At 38.3% G+C, this 20,415-nt stretch overlaps 1 protein-coding gene and 2 long non-coding RNA genes across 3 annotated transcripts in view; all 3 read left to right on the top strand.

Annotated features, from left to right (window-relative positions):
• The first annotated feature begins 11,885 nt into the window (after positions 1 to 11,885).
• On the top strand, positions 11,886 to 14,003 carry LOC137186575 (uncharacterized). Its single transcript, XR_010929045.1, has 3 exons — positions 11,886 to 12,105; positions 12,592 to 12,627; positions 13,377 to 14,003. It is a non-coding gene; the product is annotated as an uncharacterized lncRNA (long non-coding RNA).
• A 1,640-nt stretch (positions 14,004 to 15,643) lies between these two features.
• LOC137186576 (uncharacterized) lies at positions 15,644 to 17,399 on the top strand. The gene is made up of 2 exons (XR_010929046.1): positions 15,644 to 15,731; positions 16,980 to 17,399. It is a non-coding gene; the product is annotated as an uncharacterized lncRNA (long non-coding RNA).
• Positions 17,400 to 18,172: 773 nt separating this feature from the next.
• Positions 18,173 to 20,415, top strand: part of ostn (osteocrin) — an 11,461-nt gene continuing 9,218 nt past the window's right edge. Inside the window, exon 1 of the mRNA XM_067595614.1 lies at positions 18,173 to 20,415. This exon is cut by the window's right edge and continues 738 nt beyond it. The gene's annotated coding sequence lies outside the window, so the exon portion shown is untranslated.

Raw genomic sequence — 20,415 nt, 5'->3', positions numbered from 1 at the left:
GGAGGCCAAAATCCACAGTGTGTCCACACAGTCATTTAAAAGTTGATGTGAAGCTTATATGAAGCTTCAGCAGTCTGAGTTAGTCATATCTAGTGGATATCTGCTGTAAGTGCTGTTGCATAAATGCACCATGTTCATGATGCATAAGTGATAATTGATTCATATTTGATTCCATTATTTAATACAACAAATAAATAAATAATTGATTTGATTGAAAAAATTTGATGTAAAGTTAAAATTTTAATCTGATGTGATTAAACAGATTTGTCTTGTACAGTATAGGAATATACTGATGTATAACAGGTAGCAAATGAACATAGGTGACTGAAAGGGTTGTAACCACTAGTGCTGTAGCGGAGTGAGTGGTGGGCAGACGGGTGGCTGCCCTAGGTCCAGTTACAAAGGGGCCCACCTTGGGCCCAGTCTGCCTGCCTGAACATGCATTTTGTTGTTTAGTTGAATATTAATATTACATTATTAATATTATTTAATAATATTATATTAATAAGTCTGTTTGTGTGTCTTGATCATGACAAAAAATAAAAAGTCCTCAGAAGACTCAAAGTGTGTCTTCCACAGAGTAGAGACGAGCCCCCACCTCAGCCAAGGGGTTCTCGTCTTGTGTCTGGACAGAAAGTGTGTCAGACACATTTTCCACGTGCACATCTCATGCAAAAGATATGTTGCATGTGTTGCGTGTGACGTGCATGTGAACAATGCATCTGACACGCAGTATGATATGTGCATTGTTTCTTTTTGATAAGAACATAAATATGCTGTCTAAATGCCATCCTAGAGTTTTCTAATTGGATGTAATGTGGTTTGTTGTATTACACCACTATGAAACACTCTGAATTTAACTGTTTTGATAAAATGAATGTGTGAATGAATGATTGAATGAATGTTATCCTACTGTATACCTCATTTCCTTTAATGACCTGTCTGACTGGCTTCTGACCACACCACTGCTAAGTGCTTAGTTTCAGACTTAATTTAGCTAAACTTGATAAATGTGTGGGGTCAAGAAAGTATAAAACAGAAAAAAGAGCAATTTTTGTTAATTTTTTCTCCAACTGCTCTTTTTTTGGGAAATGCCTGTTCAGGGCTAAATAAAGTTACAAACATCTATAATTAGTCTTTATTAACTTAAATTTTGGTTATGAAGAAATGAGTCAGAATGTTAGATGAATGTTGTTGGGACTGGTAGGAGTGTGTTTGGTTATTATGAAATCATGAAATTATTAATATTATTAATATTAATTAATAATACAGGACACCAGCTGTTAGAGAGCCTCACAACAACCTACACACAACAGAACATTACACACACTTACAATGTCAATTAGAAATTAATAATGTAAACTTGTCAAATTAAAAGCAAGACTACTTGCGCTAATGAGAATGTATTGTTGGAAGCTCTTCATATCATCAGGTAGGACGTTCCACTGAGTTGTGGCGTCCACAGAGAACGCTGACCACTGTGTCTTGGTTAGACAATAGCAAGATGGCGCCACCTGGTGGTCGGCATCTTGCACTCACCCAAGAGAGTTTCCGGTTTAACACCTAGGTGTACACGGAGCAGTGCATGGTGGGATATGGAGTCCGAAACTGACTCATTTTGTTTGACTGTTTCTTGTTGTCAGGCTTTGTGGGTTGCATGCAGGCCTGCCTTTGTTTTATGCACATGGAGTATGAAGCCAAACAATGTGTTGTTAAACTCCTTGCTAACGGCATCTTGGCACCTTGTCTGTGTCACTGCCTGTGGTGTTGTAGACTGTCTACTTTGTATTTGAATAGGCCTTATACAGTACAGTATTGTAGACCACTGTCTCCATTTTATGTTTGTTATTCCTGAGTAAGAAAGACATGTTACTGAGACAGAGCAACTGGTCTGTCACTGTCTATCATCGGTGGAGCTGAACCATTCATTAATCAATGCACATAGAGCACCGCCTGCTGAAAAATTTGAACACAACTGGCAATCTGTTTTATTTTTTTGATCTTCAGAACAAGCTTGTCTGACAAAGTAACTTCCCTGTATGTTTTCTTAGACATAGGCTTGCTCGGCTCAATAAGTGACAATTGGTATTTATGGATCGGATAGGATATATCAGCTATTTTACAGTTGTGAATTTTAAAATGATTTTATCAGAAGGGCCCCTTGAGAATGCTCCACCCCTTCTGTGTTGAGAGTCTAGTTCCACCCCTGCACTAGTGCATTAGTCCATTGTTTGTATTTCCATGTTTCTGTTCTCCGTTCGTAGTACCACAAGTACAACAACAAAAATGTGAGCGGAGGTCTCTCACGAAGCTCTGCTATATTACATTCAAAGTTATAATTATTGATGTATGAAGCCAAAGCAGACAGTCAGAAGGGCTTTCAAAAGACTCTCAAGGACTCAAGAACCTCTTTTCATGACAAGCGACCGATGAGTTCTCACGGCATGACTAAGGTGTGGATGCATCAGAGAAACAAGATGTGCCCCAGCAATAAATACCCATTTCAAAGAACTGACCTGTGTCTGTGCCGTCATGAAGAGAGCTACATCTGCCACATTTACAGTCTTTTTACTATCAAATTGCCTCTTTTTGTTTCCTTGGACAGTGTTTCCCTGTTGAGCTGCGGTGGAAGTATAGCAGGCACAGTGTTGTACAACACACTTGTACAACTAGCCCATCCTAAATGACTGACTATATCTTCTTAACTTTTATTTTTAATTATTAAAATTAACATTTAAATACACAATAAAGACTTAAAAAAAAGTTAACCTTTCTAAAAAAGTGAAAAACATTTATTAGGCTACTATCATGTGTGAAGTCTGGACCAATCACAACAGGCCATTTTCATTTACCCAGGCCAGTTAAGCCTGGGCACGCACATCATGGTAGGGAGGTTGTTCAGCAGCAGATGATGGCCAAAAACACTTGTTTGAAAAATCAATCCAATATTGTGGGCTACAGCTAAATTAATTCATTATTATGGCACAACAGGCATTGATTTATAAATACTTTAAAGAGTTAGAACAGAGTTGCCAGAATCCTCGACTGCCTATGCCCCATCATCACAGGTGTTTCCACCACCATCTCCGCATGTTAGTGAAAATCAAGATAACGCTAGCGTGGGCTCCACGTGGGGGTGGGTTCTGTTGGTGGGACAGAAGGGGCTATAACTGAAGGACAAGGCTGCCAGTTTCACCTAGGTGAAAGTCAGTCATGCTCTCAAGGATGTATTTCCATTCCCATCTTTTCTTCATCAATCTCATCCATCGCGACTGCCTCGTTGACTTCAGTAGACCTTTCAGCTATAGATGAACCAGCAACACAGCCCAAACTCAAACAGTACCCCATCTCAGTTTTTGGACATGAGGCCAGGAGCTTCTCCTTATATTGGTATAGGAAGTATGCATTTTTACAGTACAGACTTAGCAAGGATACAGTATTTTGTAAAATGTGTCAGCAGTTTGGTGAGATAGGTGGGGAAGAGTAATTTAGACGTCATGGATATAAGGATTAGAGACACATGAACACAGCTTGTTATAAACATGAAACCAACAGAGCTCATCAGATAGCTGTGGAGAAATACAATAACTACAGAGAAGGCGACAAGTCCAGACATGGCACAGTCATTCACAATCAGCTTGTCAACACAGAAGGCCGACAAAGTGAGATAATAGAAAGAAACCGGGAGCATATAAAAGTTATAGTTGACATTGTGCTCACATGTGCAAAGCACGAGTTACCTTTATGTGGATACCAGGAAAATTAAGAGGCACAAAACGCTGGTGGTCAGCGGGCCCACAGGGGATAGCAGCTCCAAAGGGGACGGCAAGCAGGCGATTGACGAGCCCCCGCAACGTGGAAAGACACATTTGAAAAATTGTGAACTTTCCTTTAACTTAATACTTCTAGATCTAACGTTACCAGAATTTTCACAGACATATCTGACCATTATGTTTCTGCTGATATTTGACATAAACAGCCACCTAGATTATTAGCCTTTAACAGAGTGGCTTTGTTAGCTAGGCTAAGATGGTGTCTGTTGTTTGGTCCTCTAATTTGGTACAGATGTAAATATTTCAACAACTACTGGATGGATTGCCATAAAATGCAGCATCTGTATGACTTATACAATATGTTCCTTATGTTAAAAAACACAGTGCGACACTTGTAAGGCCGATAGCTCACTAGGTAAATTGATCTCTGACTGCCTTGTCTTGAACACCGGCGTTCCACAGGGGTGCATTTTATCTCCCCTTCTGTTCTCCAAATATACAAATGAGGTAAAATACAACAGCAAAGACCTCTCACTCATAAAGTATGCTGATAAGTATGCTGATGACATCAAAATTTCAACATAAAATTAAAGCTGCAAGCAACGTTGAATGGGCCTTCGCGCCTCCGCGCACATCAGGCTGCAGTCGAAGATGGGCATGTAGATGTCTTCAAACCTGGGCTGTTTTCAGACAGTGCAAGAAGGAGATAAACATCACTTCCTTTGTCCACTATGTTGCCTGCTGCTGGTGCTGCTTCACTGAAATTTAGTAGGGGGCGCTATTCAGCCCGTTTGCATCACTGATGGAATATTGTCATGTAGACATGTTCAAGCTGGGAGAAGTTTGGTGCAGACTGGAGCATTTACAATAAAGTTATAGCAACTTCCTCTGTCATGGCGAAACATCAAATCTCAACGGTGTGAGGATGAGAATTTTCTGCAGGGTGAGACATGTCTGCCTTGCTCACACCTGTGTCATCAAAATTATGCAAGTTTTGGGCCCATTCACTCAAATTTCAATTAGTAAATTGAAAACTCTTGATGAGTTTGTGTGTAAAACAAATTAATTTCCTAATTTTCATCAAGTCTATTTTTAGAAAAGTAAAGACTTTTAACTCACATGACAAGTAACTGCAGCTGGACACAGAAAAATACTCATATATTTGAATGGAGAGTGTGAGCGAACCCACACCTTTTTGAACATTTACTGCTTCCACATAGTTTTAGATACAAACTTCATTTGAACTTTAAATGAGTCACAAGACTTTGACCTACAAATCTTGAATTTACATGTGTTTTCTATCTTTTACTGTTTTTGAGATATTAGAGTGTGAGTTTTAAAGTCTTTTCTTGCTCCTCCTGTGATTTTATAATGAGTGTGTGTTGCGGAATGTTTCACAGCACTGAGGGAGTGACATCACCAGGAGCAGTTGGAGAGGACGATTTTAGAGTACGCTTCTTGTGAAATCTCCTCATAAATCCCATGACTTCAGCAAAATCTTACATTAATCATATTTCAGTAGAAAATTTCGACATGAGAAGCCTCTGTTTGACACAATGGTGATGTGGCACTGCAACTTTCAGGGCTTATAAAATCCAAACCGTTCAAGTTATTACAAAGTTTTTAACTACTTTTTTCAGCATAGTGTCATAAGTCATGCATTAAAGTTTGAAGCCAATAACATTAACGCCCTCGGAGGAGATAGCATTTGTTTGGGAGCTAAAATTGAGAAAAAGTCTCATTTTGAAAGACTAATTGCGGACTTCCTGTTGGATTTAGGTCAGGGGAGTCAGCATATGATTTGTAGGTCTTGATGAGACGAATAATTTGGTTTTGGTTTGATCTCTCTATGACATTCCTACGGGCCGTGGTGGCCATTTTAATTACATAGGTGGCACTAGAGAGCACATTTTGGCACTTTGGGGGTTAATTTTTACATTTTATCAAATATTTCACCAGACCTGATGTGCGTGCCAAATTTGGTGAGTTTTTGAGCATGTTTAGGGGGTCAAATTTAGGTCTGATGTCCCGTAATAATAAAGAAACAAACAAACAAACACACGAAATACAATAGTGCCCTAAATAGTAGAAGCACAAAGAACTGAAGATGAGATATTTGCAGCACTCACCTGTCTGTCTGTCAGTGGAGATCTCCGATACAAACTGTTTGCTTTAATGCTTCCTTCTGTGCAGCGTTCACAGGACAGGAAGAATCTGTGAATCTGAATCTGCCGTTACTGCATAATGGCTCAGAAAACACACACACTTCTGTTCAGATGCTATTTCATTTCCTGTTTTTTGTTCATTGTTTGTTGGAGGACCAAAAAAGAAATAGAGTTAGGTTTTACTGGGGCTATTGCTGTGTCACTAAGCATCAAATTAGCTCGGCTGTGGTTAGTGGTGGAGTAAGAATAAAAATCAGCTGGGTCTTTAGACTCAGACTGGCCCGTCAAAATCCACCTGCAGACACATACGACCTATAACACTTGAGGATGTTTTTACCAGGAGCCAAATTATCCACAGAGGTCTCCTCCTCTCCAAAACAAACAGACCCGCTGATTAAAACAGGTGAAAACACTGAATAAAGCAGTTTCACGTTAAAAATTTGTGTTTGTCTGACATTGTTCAGCGGGCACTGGACATCTGGTAGGGGCTGCTAGCTGAGCTGCTGCTGACGTTTGCTTGTTTCTCTGATAACTTAAGATTCAGACGTTTCATGACTAAAATCCTTCATCCAGTTAAAAGATGTGGTTAAAAACGATCAAGATCTAAAAGGTTTATCATAAAAATGTGGCTTAAAACTGAATAAAAGTCCATTTATAACAGTTTCTGTTGAACAACCACAATACTGACGTATTATCTTGTATGCATATACTCTTTGGTAGACGCCATTGTAGCAAACAGCCACAACACCAGTGTGTTATCTTCTATGTGTGTAAGTTACTCCTTGGTAGACACAATCATGGTGGAAAAACACAACGCTGACACATGCATCTTGTGCACTATACTCTTTGGTAGAGGGGTATGACGCCATTGACAAATGGCAATTTATTTACAGTTTATTTACAAAATGTGTTTAATACAAATACATGCAAAAGAAAACAATGTGTTTCACATTGAAGTGTCTCAAACATGCACTCGTCCACCTGAGAATATGGTGAAGGATGACTCATCTCACCAAACCACTTTTTTCCATCTCTCTGTAGACCACTGTCTGTGGTTTCTGCACTACTGAACTCTCAAATGTGCATTCTTCTTTTCTTGCATTGACATTCTCAGTCACCTTCTGTTTGTCCTTGCATATCACACTAATGCACCAGCATCAAATGTAAACTGTCAACCACAGTTTCCTCCCTTATTTCCTGATGACATTCCCTTAGATCTAAATGCAGATGTCTCTTTAGTCACTGTTCTTATTGAAACTGTTGAAATTGTGACTGAAGCTCTTGCCATCTGTGCCTCAACAATGAACCCTCTTTCAAAGTCACTTAGATCTTTTCCTCTCGTCATCTTGATACAAAATCAGAATCAGCTGGGCCTGCTCAACATTTGTGCACAAGCTACAGAGCATGATTGGATGTTAACTGCTTGATTGTACCACACAGCGCACCTGCATTTGTTTCTCCACTCATTTATTCAGGTTTTTCCTTTAATTTGTATTTTGTATTTATAAAATGACAATAAATAACAAGTAATGAACAAGAAACAATAAGAATATATTTTTACATTTTTAAAATGTTAACACTCAGATAGATACTGGGACGTTGAGCTAAATGTTTTTTTTATTATGTGTGTGTGTGTGTTTATATATATAAATATATGGATATGTGTATAGTAATGTGTGTGTTTATGGGTGTGTATGACATGTTATTGAAAAGACAAGTAAAGATGTTCAGACACATTCATATCTTTGTCAGCGTACAAAAGTTAATAAGTCTTTATTTTAGTGGAACACCGGTCTCCCTCAGGGTCAAACTACCACATTACTTTATTTGGCTGCCTACCTGTGCATCAAGAGCACCTATTTTGTTTCACATCACTGTCAGATCCAAGATCTCCGTTGGTTTTTTATCAGTTTGGTGCTAATTATTATCTAATTAGTCTAAATGTAGTTATTAGCCATGATTAGTCCAGTCAGAGTGGAAGTTAAATTGATTATAGGTGGGTTTGTCATCTATGAATCAGTGTTGGTGCAGCACCGTGTGACACCAGCAGAGGGTGGTGTGACTCTTATGTTTAAATGCACCCTGATATATTTGTACTTTACTTGAGTATTTCCATGTGGTGCTACTTTATACTTCCACTCCACTACATTTCAGAGGGAAATATTGTACTTTCTACTCCACTACATTTATTTGACAGCTTTAGTTGCTTTTCAGATGAAGATTTGACACAATGGATAATATAACAAGCTTTTAAAATACAACACATTGTTAAAGATGAAACCAGTGGTTTCCAACCTTTCCAACCAGTTACGGTATGTTCTAGTCCCCCCTTTGGAAGGATGAGCATGGATGAATGCATCATGCATCGGTGGCTGAGAAAAACACTGGGCAGAATATCTTCTAGAGGATAAACTACATGTCTCTTCGGTGTCTGTGTCAGAGAGATGGGAAGTCAGGTAGCTGTTAGCTCTGTCTCTCAGTGGAGGTTGAGAAGCTGACTTCATTCTCAAGAACTTAGGGTCGTTTGGGAATTGTTCCCATCTTCTGAGTGGAGAGGGAGTTAACCTTTCATTATGGGAGGAGTGTGAATCAGAGTAACCAGAATCACATTGGCTGAACGACTGTAGTGGGGCTGGATGTTCTGACCTAAGCCTTAACACTTCCTCCTTGTGTGAGCAGAGATCTAACGCTGAGTGCAGGTCTTCTAAATAGCGCATGGCTTTCTTATTGGCCGTCTGAACCTCGTGGAGGAGGCAAGCATTTTGCGCTCTAAGGAAATCTACCTCCTTTTCTAGGGCTGCTTTGCTCTGACAGGCAAGGCTGGTTTGCCTGTGGAAGTTCAAAAGCAAGCACAACAATGGGTCTTTGGATGCAGTCTGTGCATCTTTCCTGTCCTTGAGTAGCGAGTCTATCTCTTCTCTCTATGTGTCACAGGGCCGGTGGCACACCGTGTTTTAATTAACAAGGAGAGCACTTGAATTAACAACTAATTCTGACAGTTTCACTAGATTGCATTGAATATGTGGTATTCGAATGCTGAACCAAAATTCTTACAATTTCTACAGAGTAGGTTCAACCTGAGTGGCTAGCAGCAACAGCAAGCTCTTAATGTAACACTGAGGGCTTAAAGTGGTAGTTACCAATAACTCAAGATTTAGGTTATTAATTGCTTTAGCTGAATTTGATTTGAACAAATCAAATCTCATAACACTTCACTTGTTTGTAAGTACAGTTAGATATCTACTCCTGTGGCAGACTAGTTGTGTTAAATATAAGGAATATTTTGGATAGTCTAAAGGTTTTAGATTCCAGAATTGTGGTACTGGTCAAAATTATACTAAAAGTAATATTGCACAATTATGAATAATTGCCAACAATGCTCTGCCTCACACGGGGCACCATTTTGTTGGGCCATGGCTACAAGTTTGGCTATCAGCAATAATTAATGATTATCAAAGATAATTGTCTATTATTAAAATCAAAATCAAAAAATTATTAATAAAATTAGTAATAACAGGGCACCACCCTGGAGTCAGGGAAAAGATAGCCAATTCAGTCTCAAAATTTACTAATCTATCAATTTGGAACTTTGATTAACAATTAACTTAATAGCTATAAACAAAATTACCATATCAATAGCTAGTTAAGGTTGAAGGATTTTGGAGTTCTTTGCAGAGCAGAGGTTGGCAAAATTCATTCTTGCGCAAAATTAAAACAGACAACAGGTATATCCAAAAGCATTTATTTAACAAACAGGTAATTTTACGTAATTTTTTTGTGTTTTACATCTGGAAATCTGTGCTTTGATTAGGCGCCTTAAGCATGAATGGATATTTCTATGAATTTACAAAAGAATACTGTATAAAACAAGCCTTTATTTAAATGAGGTAATTTTAAAGTATTTCTGCAATGTTTTTCTTTTTTTTGTGCAGATTTATACATTTCTTTAACATTCTAGCAATATTTTATAGCGAAAGGCTCGAAGGGGCCACGGCTGGGGCACCTGAACAGGAGCCTCGACAGGTGTAATGCAACACTGAAGGACTGGGATATTGCTGCAAATTGCTGATGTGTTTCATATAGGCCACTAGAGTAATCAATCTACAAGTGCACAACACTACACAGACAGCGATGGGATATTATCGACATAAAATTAAGTTATTTGGGCATGTTGTCATATAAAACAAAGTAAAATGAAACTCACTGTGTAATTTGGAGCATCAGAATCACAAGTCCAGCTCCGCTCTCAGAAATGTTGACTTGCTGCTGAAACAAGACATTATTTTAGCAACAGTACAGATGTGGTAGTTAGCAAGACTGATCTCAAAACTTAACTCCTGCATCTTCAGTCCTATGCCTTTTACATTTCAACAGAATTAAATTCACTTCAGGAAAACAATTTGAGCAAAAACTCCAAATCGTCAAGATTGGTCAGTAAGTCGGAGAGAATCTGAAAGAATAGATCACAGGCTTAAGGAAAAAAAAAATACCAGTAAAATAGCTTTTTGTTTGATGTTGTGATCGGATGACACGGTACCAAATCGTTATCATGACAAAAGCAAGGGCATATAGCACAATTCAAACTGATTGGAAATGTAATATATTTTGACAATGGTACCAAGCAAAGCAAAAAGGAACTCACCTAGTGATTTGCTGGATGAAGATGGCTGAGAAAAAAAACAAAACAAAGTCATACGCTGCTGTCCAGGTGCACATATGCCAACTCTACTGTGTGATCGCTTGCAGTAATCACACTAATTATCAGCCTTGACCTACAGTATTACATAACACATGCTGACACTCACACAGTTTGGACATGGGGATGAAAGGACTGTTTAGTACAACCCCAAAAGTTAAGAGACATTACAGCACCGTAATGTAAAGCTGCCTGTTCCCTTTTACTCAGCATTTACTGATCACTGTCTGTCTCTCACCCCTCCTCTCCCTTTCCCTCCCTCATTTTTTGACCCACTAGTGTTCTGTTTATTTTCTTATATGAATAGATAAAAAAGCAAATCTCTTCATTTGCATACAATGCAATTTAAAAGTTAAATTAAATGCTAAAGGATTTTGGATCAAAGACACAATTGACAAGATAGGAAACAAGAAAAATTAAACATTTCTGCAACCCTTTCTGGCTTTGTACAATCATTTGCTGATTTACTGTGAAATAAAGTTTTACCTGTGAGGAAGCTTTGCCAGAGTGTCAAGGAAGGTGATAAGTGACAGACTCAGAGGCTACTAAATGAAAACAAGCAAAATCAAACTTACCTCCACGCAGCTATGCTGACATCCTCTTTGGTTTCTGCTCTCTTCTAAACTAACATCTCCCCCTTTAAATAGGCCCTGAAATCTGTCTAGGCAGAACCATATTTCTATCAGGGGTGTCCTTTCCCTTAAACCAACAACTGGTGAATGACAATGTCACTTGTATCAGTTAACATTGTTTACACACACATCAACTACAGCATTGTTCCTTATTGTAAACCAAAATAAGTACAAATAACAGAAATACAAAACCAAACATTTAACTAAATAAAATAAATTCCCTCACACTTGGTCTAACCCATGACATCACTGGTGATGTCAGCAAGATCTTAAAATCAGGAAGTGGTTCAGTGCCTCCATTTTGTCTCCTGGGCGCATGGTGGGTGAGTATGGTAGGTTAGAAGCTAAGCTAATCTATAACTCAAGAAACCATAAATAATGAACTTCAATACTTTTCTGTCTTGATTGAACCATAAATGACAGCGATGTGACTGGCTAAACAAACAAATGACAAGTATGGCTGGAAATGCAAAGTTTAATGGAGACAAAATGGAGGTCTCACCCACTTTTTCACAGCCTCTAAAAACTATTCAGACAAAACAATCCTAGAACTACTTTCCTCCTCTGATCTTAAGATTTGATATATTTGATACTGACATAGTCAAAACTCTTTTTTTTAACCAGAAAAAATTAAGCTAAATAGTTTGGTTTTGCATATAAATAGCTTGACTCAACCAGTGAATACTGAACTGTGTTACTATTGAACATACTGTATGTTTGTATGCTAAGTCCTTCATATATTTTAAGTTGTCATCTATATATTTATTGTCATTTCTCTTTCCTCGTAGGCTCAAGTGAAACATGAGTGCTGAGGTTCCTTGAGCTTCAAAGAAATCTCGGTATGATGTATGCTGAAATACTGTTGATATTGCTCAAATTATTCCAATGATTATTTCTTGACTCATCAATTATATATTATATTACAATTATATAATTGCGTTGTCTATAAACTGTCAAAGTAAGAAAATACACCAATTTTAGTGTCATTTGCAGAAGCCCAAGGGAACTTCTTCATATGTCTTGTGTCGCCCAACCAACAGTCCCAAACCCCGAGATATTCAATTCACAGTGATGTAACATAAAGAAAAACAGCAAATCCGCGTATTTGAGAAGCAGAAACCAACACATTTTTGGCATTTTTTCTTGTGAAACAATTATATAAAATTAAGATATTATTGCTGATTAATTTTCTATTGATCAACTTTATCAATTTAACATTGTAGCTCCACTTCAAACCCTGCCCATATTACATTTGAAGTTTTTACTTGACTGTTATTTTGTAAACTAATCAAAAGTTCATATTCATGTGTTTTGTGCACATCTAGGACTAAATCACTCACCAGGAAGCGGCTATTGTATTGGTAAGTCAGATAAATATTTACATTTTGTATTTAAAAAGTCACTTAAGCATTTCATTGTGAAGTCCTTGTTAACTGTATAACTGAATAATTAGCAATTAGGACTGTAGCACAAATTATAGACAAACATTTTTTTTTTTAAACAACCATCGTTGCCCAAGCCAGTGTTTGAGAATTATATATATAAAAATGTTTGCGGTCATGTTTCCAGACTTTACAAACTTGCCAGGGTTGTAAAATACTGACATGCAGTATTATAAAGTGCTATGCAGTGTTTTGGCATCTGAGCAGTCTAATAGAGAGAGAGGAATCTGGGCTGTAAGGAAAGATGGATTTAAAGAAATCTAAACAACTTTTGGTGAATAAAATGTCACAGATATGTTTAAAATAGACTCAGTATTTATTTTTTTTATAAAAGTCAAAAAAGGCCACAATACCAGATCTTTAATGTCCTGGAGGATTTATTAAGGGTGTGACAGTTAAATAATCTCATTTCCACCCAATTAAATATATAATAATGACTTTTATTTCACCTCAAACACATGAAATACTACTGAATACATGTGGTTTAATCTCAGAGCTGTTTCTGCTGTACTCTGCTGCCACAGTGTGGCTACAGGTGGAACTACAGGTGTGTGTTTTCAGCACAGATACAGATGAAGACTCTTCCGTCATCACTCTACAAACATTAAGAGGAGCATCAGGCAAACATCTGTGTAAGATTTCAACATTTACACTGATTTGTGCTTCAGGCCTGCAGGGTCGAAGGTTCAATTCCCCAAACAGGTTAAAGTGAGGAGCAGAAGAAACCAAACTACGCTGGGAAAGAGAAAGAGAGGTGTGTTTTCTTTGTGCTGATTGGCCAGCTGACTGTGTCGCTTTGTTTGTTTACTCAGTAATGAGCCAATCACATGGCTCAGTGGAGGCGGCAGGCCGCTGGGACGGTAATTAGGTGGAAAACGGATAATGTGTGTGATGTGAAGCAGCTGGTTGTGCTGGTCGACAGATTATCACAGAGACTCTTCCTCAAACTGATCACATGTAGAAAAAGTGAAATTGTGAGAATCCAGCGGTGACAGGCGAAACAAGACATTTGAATACAACTTAACATTATTATGGGTTTTCTGACATCTTATAGACTGAATGATTAATCAGTTAACAGAGAAAATAATCAGCAGATCATTAGTAATCATTAGTAATTCCCAGACAGTCACATATTCACATTATTACTGATAGAAATGATGTGAAAAAATATGACCCAAGTTGTAATTATTTTGTGTGACGTGTCCCTTTAGTTTCCTTGTTACAGTTCAGGCAGCAGCTGATTGATTTCACAGGTTTGGCTGCACACACACACACACACACACACACAAACACACACACACACACACACACACGCACACAAACACACACACCGGCTGTACGTGTTAAATAAATTTGTCGTTTTCCGTCGGTCTGTCCAGCATCCTGCAGCTTTCATTATCACAGACACAAAAGCATGCGAGCTCCTCCGTCTGCAGAGACGTCATTATGTTTGTTTCCATCTGTAAACCACATCAGGTGCTGAAGCTTGTGAGAGCAGAAAGAGACAAAGGTTCAGAGTTGTGCTAAAAGGTTCTTTTGTACTTTCTGCAGCTGCAGAAATATCAAACCGGACGCTGCTGTCAGTCTGTCGGTCTGTCTGCTCCAACAGGCCTGGGCCTCGTTTCCTGATTACAATCGATCTTAGAAGTTCAGAGAGTTTCTACAAATGCTCTCAAATTTCTGCACGTGTTTCCTGAAGCAGATCATCACAACAAGTGCACGTTAAAAGGGACATATTCTGCTTTTTGTGATTTTCTTTTATTTATATACTGTCATGAAGTAAAATATGGTCAAAGTTCAGAAACTTGAGGTTAATATATGTAGAAATGCTGCTAGCAAGATAAAAGTCTTGAAACATGAGAATCAAGTAGATATCTTTCAACGTTACGGTCTTTTTAGTGCCAAAGTAAACTTTTTATCATCTCTTTATTGTCTTTCTTTGCCTTTGGCCGCCATCTTTTTGAGGTCAGATCTGTTATTGTACTGCTTTTGCTTTGTCTGTCAAAGCACTTTGTAAACTTTGTTTTTAAAAGGTGCTATACAAATAAAGTTATTATTATTATTATTATTATAATGTTACTATACTTCCACCGCAGCTCAACAGGGAAACACTGCCGGTTATATTAAAATATAGAAATTATAGACACAATCCAATAAAAACTGTTTTATTACATTACAAGAGTCATTTACAATAAAGTAGTTCCCGGCTGACTGCGGTTGCTATGCAACATTAGTAAACTGCTAAACTAACGTTCAGGCTCGTCAGCGATCTAATCAGAGTTTATTTATTCACATTAATTTGAACATTAAAACTGTTCAGCATCACTGGGACCAGGTGGCAAAGTGTTTGCAGTAACGTTAGCATTCGTTTTGTCAGGAGATGCTTCGCTTGGTGTGATGAGGATGCCGCTCCACCTTCTCCAGACACCGAGCTTCAGTCTCCAATAGTTCTGCAGAGATTTCTCACATCTGTACTTAAAGACATGATCTCTGCTGCTTCAAGGCATCTGAGACCTTTTACAGATTGATTACAGATTTAATAGCTGCAAAGTGATAATTATAAATAGAACCTCAAACATCATAACTGTAGTATGAACCCAGTATAACCACAGATATTAACCAATCAGATAGCGAGATATTAACTACCTGTTTTATAAAGAGAGTTAAACCTGAAGACTGGATCAGGTCTGAACCACAGAGAGTTAAACCTGAAGACTGGATCAGACCTGAACCACAGAGAGTTAAACCTCAGCGTTCGTGTGAAGCAGACTGAGTAAACAGTCGGGTCCGGGAAAGCTGCATGGGAATCCAACAGGCTCGATTTGGCAGAGAGACGTTTCACCCACAAGATCTGAGTCATCTGATCGCTGTGAATCATCAGGTGTGATGGAACCGGAGCTTTACATCATTACTGCAGAATCAGCTGATCACATCCTGCAGGAAACTCAATGAGCAACACTTTCTTTCCACTTCTGATGACTGAGCGCAGATTCAAGTTTCTCCAGCGCCAACTGCAGGAAGTGGTTAGTGTCATTTATAGAGAGAGAAGAGGAAAGTGTGGACGTCAGCAGCTGAACATGACCGAACACAGTTAGCTGTAGACTAGCTGGTGGATAGCATAGTGGAGCATTTAGCAGCTTAAAGAGCCAGATATTTCCCTCAGGAGTTGGTAGAGAGTAAAAACAGAGCTAAAAGAGAGTGAATATTGGACTTTTATTCACCAGGTGGACAGAAACACGACTGAATGATAATGTTGCTCCGTAACTGCTGTTTGCTAACAAGTTTAATGTAAAGATTTCTGATGAAAACTAGTGGACAAAACATCAGTTATTTTACATTACTGCAGGTTTAATCCCATTTTTATTTGATTTGTCCCAAACCTTGAAAGATGAGAACTCCAGCAACACTTGTAGTGTGAGGAACAACTTTATTAGTTGGCTTGTGGCCTTCATCAGGGTCATCATAAAACACAAAAAATATAAAAGACAACCATATCAGCCAATGGGACGTCTACAAAGATGGGTTGGCTATATGGTCATGTGGTTTCAGGCCAATCGTTGTCCAAGAAGAGACATGGGTGACACCATATTTGGTCCCTTAACTAGAAAGGTGCAACTAGGGGGTGGTACTTGGGTTTTTTGTTCATCCAAAAATAATTAGATATATTAGATATGTCATACAGGCTTTATAAAGTGCTGTGTATAGAGGGAGCAGAAAGATGCATAATACAGCAATATAAATTGACCTTAACTCCTTCCATAAATACTTGACCCTCATTAGCTTCAAACTTTGTGATAGACGTTTTTAAACGAGTGGTCACATGACCCTGCAGCTCCAGTCGTTGTTACCGGTGTGCGTAATGCAAACATCTGTGTTGAAAGTTGTTTGGCAGCTCTGCAGCTTTGTTCTGCTTCATTTCTATTTGTATCAAACCTTGTAGAGTTGCAGTTGAGAATTTATACAACAGCTAGAAAGACAAGCAGAAGTAAAAAATTACATTTTACAGTTTGTCAAATCACTCTGGCCTGGTGATGAGGACAGAGATGTGTTGTATCTCAGAATTTAGGTTTGTCTGTTTTTTTCTTCCAAAAAATAGCCTAAATTAACCATACAGACGTTAATTCAGATTTTGCAGAATAAATACAGACGTTCTTGTCTGGTTCTCAGCTGATTTGGGCCTATTTTCTGTTTTGTTTAACTTGTTTTAAATCCTATTTATATGTGTGTTTTTTTTATATTGTCTTGTGTTTCTTTTATATCTTGTCTTTTAGGTCTGATGTAGAGCACTTTGTCTTGCCTTGTTGTGTTGGAGCTGAATCTGGTCACCAAACATGTTGGAGTTCCTCCTGACGGGAAGCTGGCAGGAACCAGTGTTGCCATCATGTGTGACGGTGCTTTGCCGGAGCATTTTGCCCACTCCGTGACTGTTGCTATGGGTTTCTCTGTTGTACCCATGGCAACAGTGATGTTACGGAGGATGCTGGACCACATTTAAAGGCTAAAAACAGAAGCCAAAAACCATGACTCACCTGTAGCTCTATTTATTTCTCACCTTAATGAAAGGTTCTGTGAGTTTAAACTTTAACGTTAGCTTAACCTCTGCTGATTCCCGTCCAGCCTCATCTCTCAGGAGGAAAAGTTACAGTAAAGCCAAGTTAAACCTCAGCTGACGGAGACTTTTAGCTGAGAAACACGGATTAAAAAAAAACTATAGAAACGACTCAGAGGTGAAGAGTCTATCAGAACGGACCTCACAGCAGCAGATAAGCAATATTTAAAAACTCAGATCAGGATCAGGACCATAAAAACTTTTACAGATCTTCATAATAAAAGGTAAACTTTCACGACCCTAACAAAGTTAAATGACAATCCTTTCTTTTTTTCTCTCCAGGTAAATTACCTGCACAGCAGTTCAAGCACTTAACGTCATTGTAACTTGTCCATATCCATCAAATTCATAAACACTCTCTTATCCAACTTTTTAGCTGCATCTTTGTCGTCTAAAAACATCGACAGCATGTCTGAACGAACCACAGACTAAGACTGATTTTAATTTGTGCGATTATAAATGTACAGAGCCCCTAAAGTCCTGAAAGGTGTTATTATTTTTTTATCTTGGAGAACAAAGTCATTTACATCATGTGTCTCTAACATACAGCTGCTAATCAAGTTTTATTTTCACCTCAGATTGTCACACAATGAAATTCTTGCTGCTTTTTACACAAAAAAGAAGAAAGAAAATCAATTTATTTACAATATCATAACATTTATAACTGCGGACTTTAACTATCTGCAGACCTGATGACTTGGAACATGTTTATTAATGATTCATAATCATTCATTATGATGATGTATGATACACAGAGCCCATATATATATATATATATATATATATATATATATATAAAACATATATATATATATATATATATGTATATATGTTTTATTTTATCTCACTGAAAACATTCAGTTCGTTATTTTGCCTTTTTGTCTTCTAGCTTCACCCAAAATAAGATTTAGTAAAAAGTTCTTGGGTGTTTGAAAAGATGCTTATTAGTCACAGTTACTGATAAATCCTGCAGTTATAAATAATTATGAGTCATTAATAAAGGGTTAAATGTTTCATTGTTATTATTGTTTGCACAAGATAAAAAAGTATCACCTCTCAGGACTTTGCGGCTCCGTAAACAAGTGTGATTTTGAATCAGGTTTTCTTACTTCTGGAGCAGAAACCGGAAGTTCAGGATTATTTGACCTCTTTATTCTGCTTTAACGCAACATTTCAGGACAGTTAACTCATGTTTGGCCGCAGTGAAACTCAGATCCGGCAGAATAAAGACGAGGTTCGGTGTCTGATAAAGTTTCGTGTCTTTGAACAGGAAGAGCTGATCACCGTCTGTCCACCTTTTAGCAGGGATTTCACAATTATCCTCCAAACTCACTTTTTCCAGCGTGTGTGTGTGTGTGTGTGTTTCTTCCTCAGGAGGCTTCATAATGGTCAACGCACTGCCCACGCCGCGTGTGTGTGTGTGTGTGTTTCGCTGTGATGAACCTGATATTCATCTATCTGCGTCTACGTATCTGTATTTGAATATGTGTTCTGTTCCCATAGCAACAGGGAGGGATGGGGTGGAGGCGGTTGGGGTTGACATGACATCATTGTGAGTCGAGAAGGTCGTCACTAATTAAAGGGCGAACGGGCAGAGGGCGTTTTTTCCGTCATTATTAGCGTGTTAGCCGCGGTGTCATTGCGATTATTATTCAGCCAGGTGTGTTTTCTCAATGACCCAATCCTCCGTCCTGAGCGGAGGTCGTCCAGGCCCGGGGGGACGCCACGACATAGGAGAGGGCTCTGTCGCCCGTAGCAACAGCAACACAAAGAAAAAAACTGCTAATCGAAACCTCCATCACCAGAACTCATCCCGAGTTCTTCCAGTTGAAGCAGAACAGAAACAAACTCACTTTTAAATGTCTTTTCGTTTTCGAGTATTTCGGATGACAACCTCTTCAATATACTTGAAAAATTATGAACTTGTCCTTTAAATATTCCTTAAGACATTAACTTTTGATAGAATGTGCACAGCTGAAGTTGAAGAAATACGCGAGGAGTCTTTAGATCCCATTGTGATGTCATCACGCCATTAGCCGAACAAGAAAAGAGTCATGAAGTGTTTATGTAATAATAAACCATCATATAGGTTTAAGTTATGGTCATCAGTTTTAAATGACTCGACCTCGTTTCAGATATTTTGTTTTACATCAGTGTTTTTAAATAAAGAGGCTTTTCAGTTCAGTTTAAAGACTTCCTGCTTTTCCATCTACACGGATGTATACGCCTGTTATTATGACCATATTTATATTTTACAATATCAAGTTATATCACGATATGGCAAAAATATGCAACATCAGGTATGAAATAATCAAACTGATGTTCAAAGCAGTGAATATGTTCCACTGTCATGTTTTACATGAGACTAAACTCTTCAAATGTGTAAAACAAAAACATTTTATTGGCAGATTTGCTCAAAAACTGGAATAAAAACAGAAGGTCACATCATCATAATTATGATTTTGCTGTTTATTGCCCAGCCCTCGATGTGGACTCAGTCAGAGTCCTCCAGTGTTGTATATCTGCCAGTACTGAGCCGATGCGTTTTTTAACTATATATTTTGATTGTTTTGTGGGTCAGTTTGGCGAACGGCTCAAAATACTACATTACCCACGAGCCTCAGCTGTTGCTGCTATGGAGAAGAAGCCAGTCAGATGTGTGAATCAGAGCGGATGTAAATACAAAAAGCTTTGTGGTTGAATTTGTGAAATGAATTAGATTCCAACACAACAGGCTAGCTTGTTATGCTACATATCATAATAACAAGCTAGTGAAGCGTGGCTGTATTATCAGACTAAAAATGGCGCCCATTCAGTCCAATAAGAACTGCTCAGCTGGTGCATACGCCAAAAAAAGTTTCTTCCGTTTGCTTCTGCGTTGTGCGGCATACTGAATATACACAGCAGTGTTTCCCCCGCTGGCCCCGCCCACAAGCTCCTGCTTTACATTGTGATGATGTCACAGATTTTAAAGTTTGAAGTTTTAAAGTTCATCATAGAAAGAGTTATAACATTGTCATGATCTTGTTTGCAGTTCGAGGCGTCCTGTCAACAGTTTTACAGACGTTACTTTTACAGTGGTGGTCTACGAGGAGCCG

This window comes from Thunnus thynnus, chromosome 7, assembly GCF_963924715.1.
Source record: "Thunnus thynnus chromosome 7, fThuThy2.1, whole genome shotgun sequence".
Classification (NCBI taxonomy): Eukaryota; Metazoa; Chordata; class Actinopteri; order Scombriformes; family Scombridae; genus Thunnus; species Thunnus thynnus.
The sequence above is the reverse complement of the archived record's forward strand: the minus strand, read 5'-3'. Positions and strand labels throughout refer to the sequence as shown.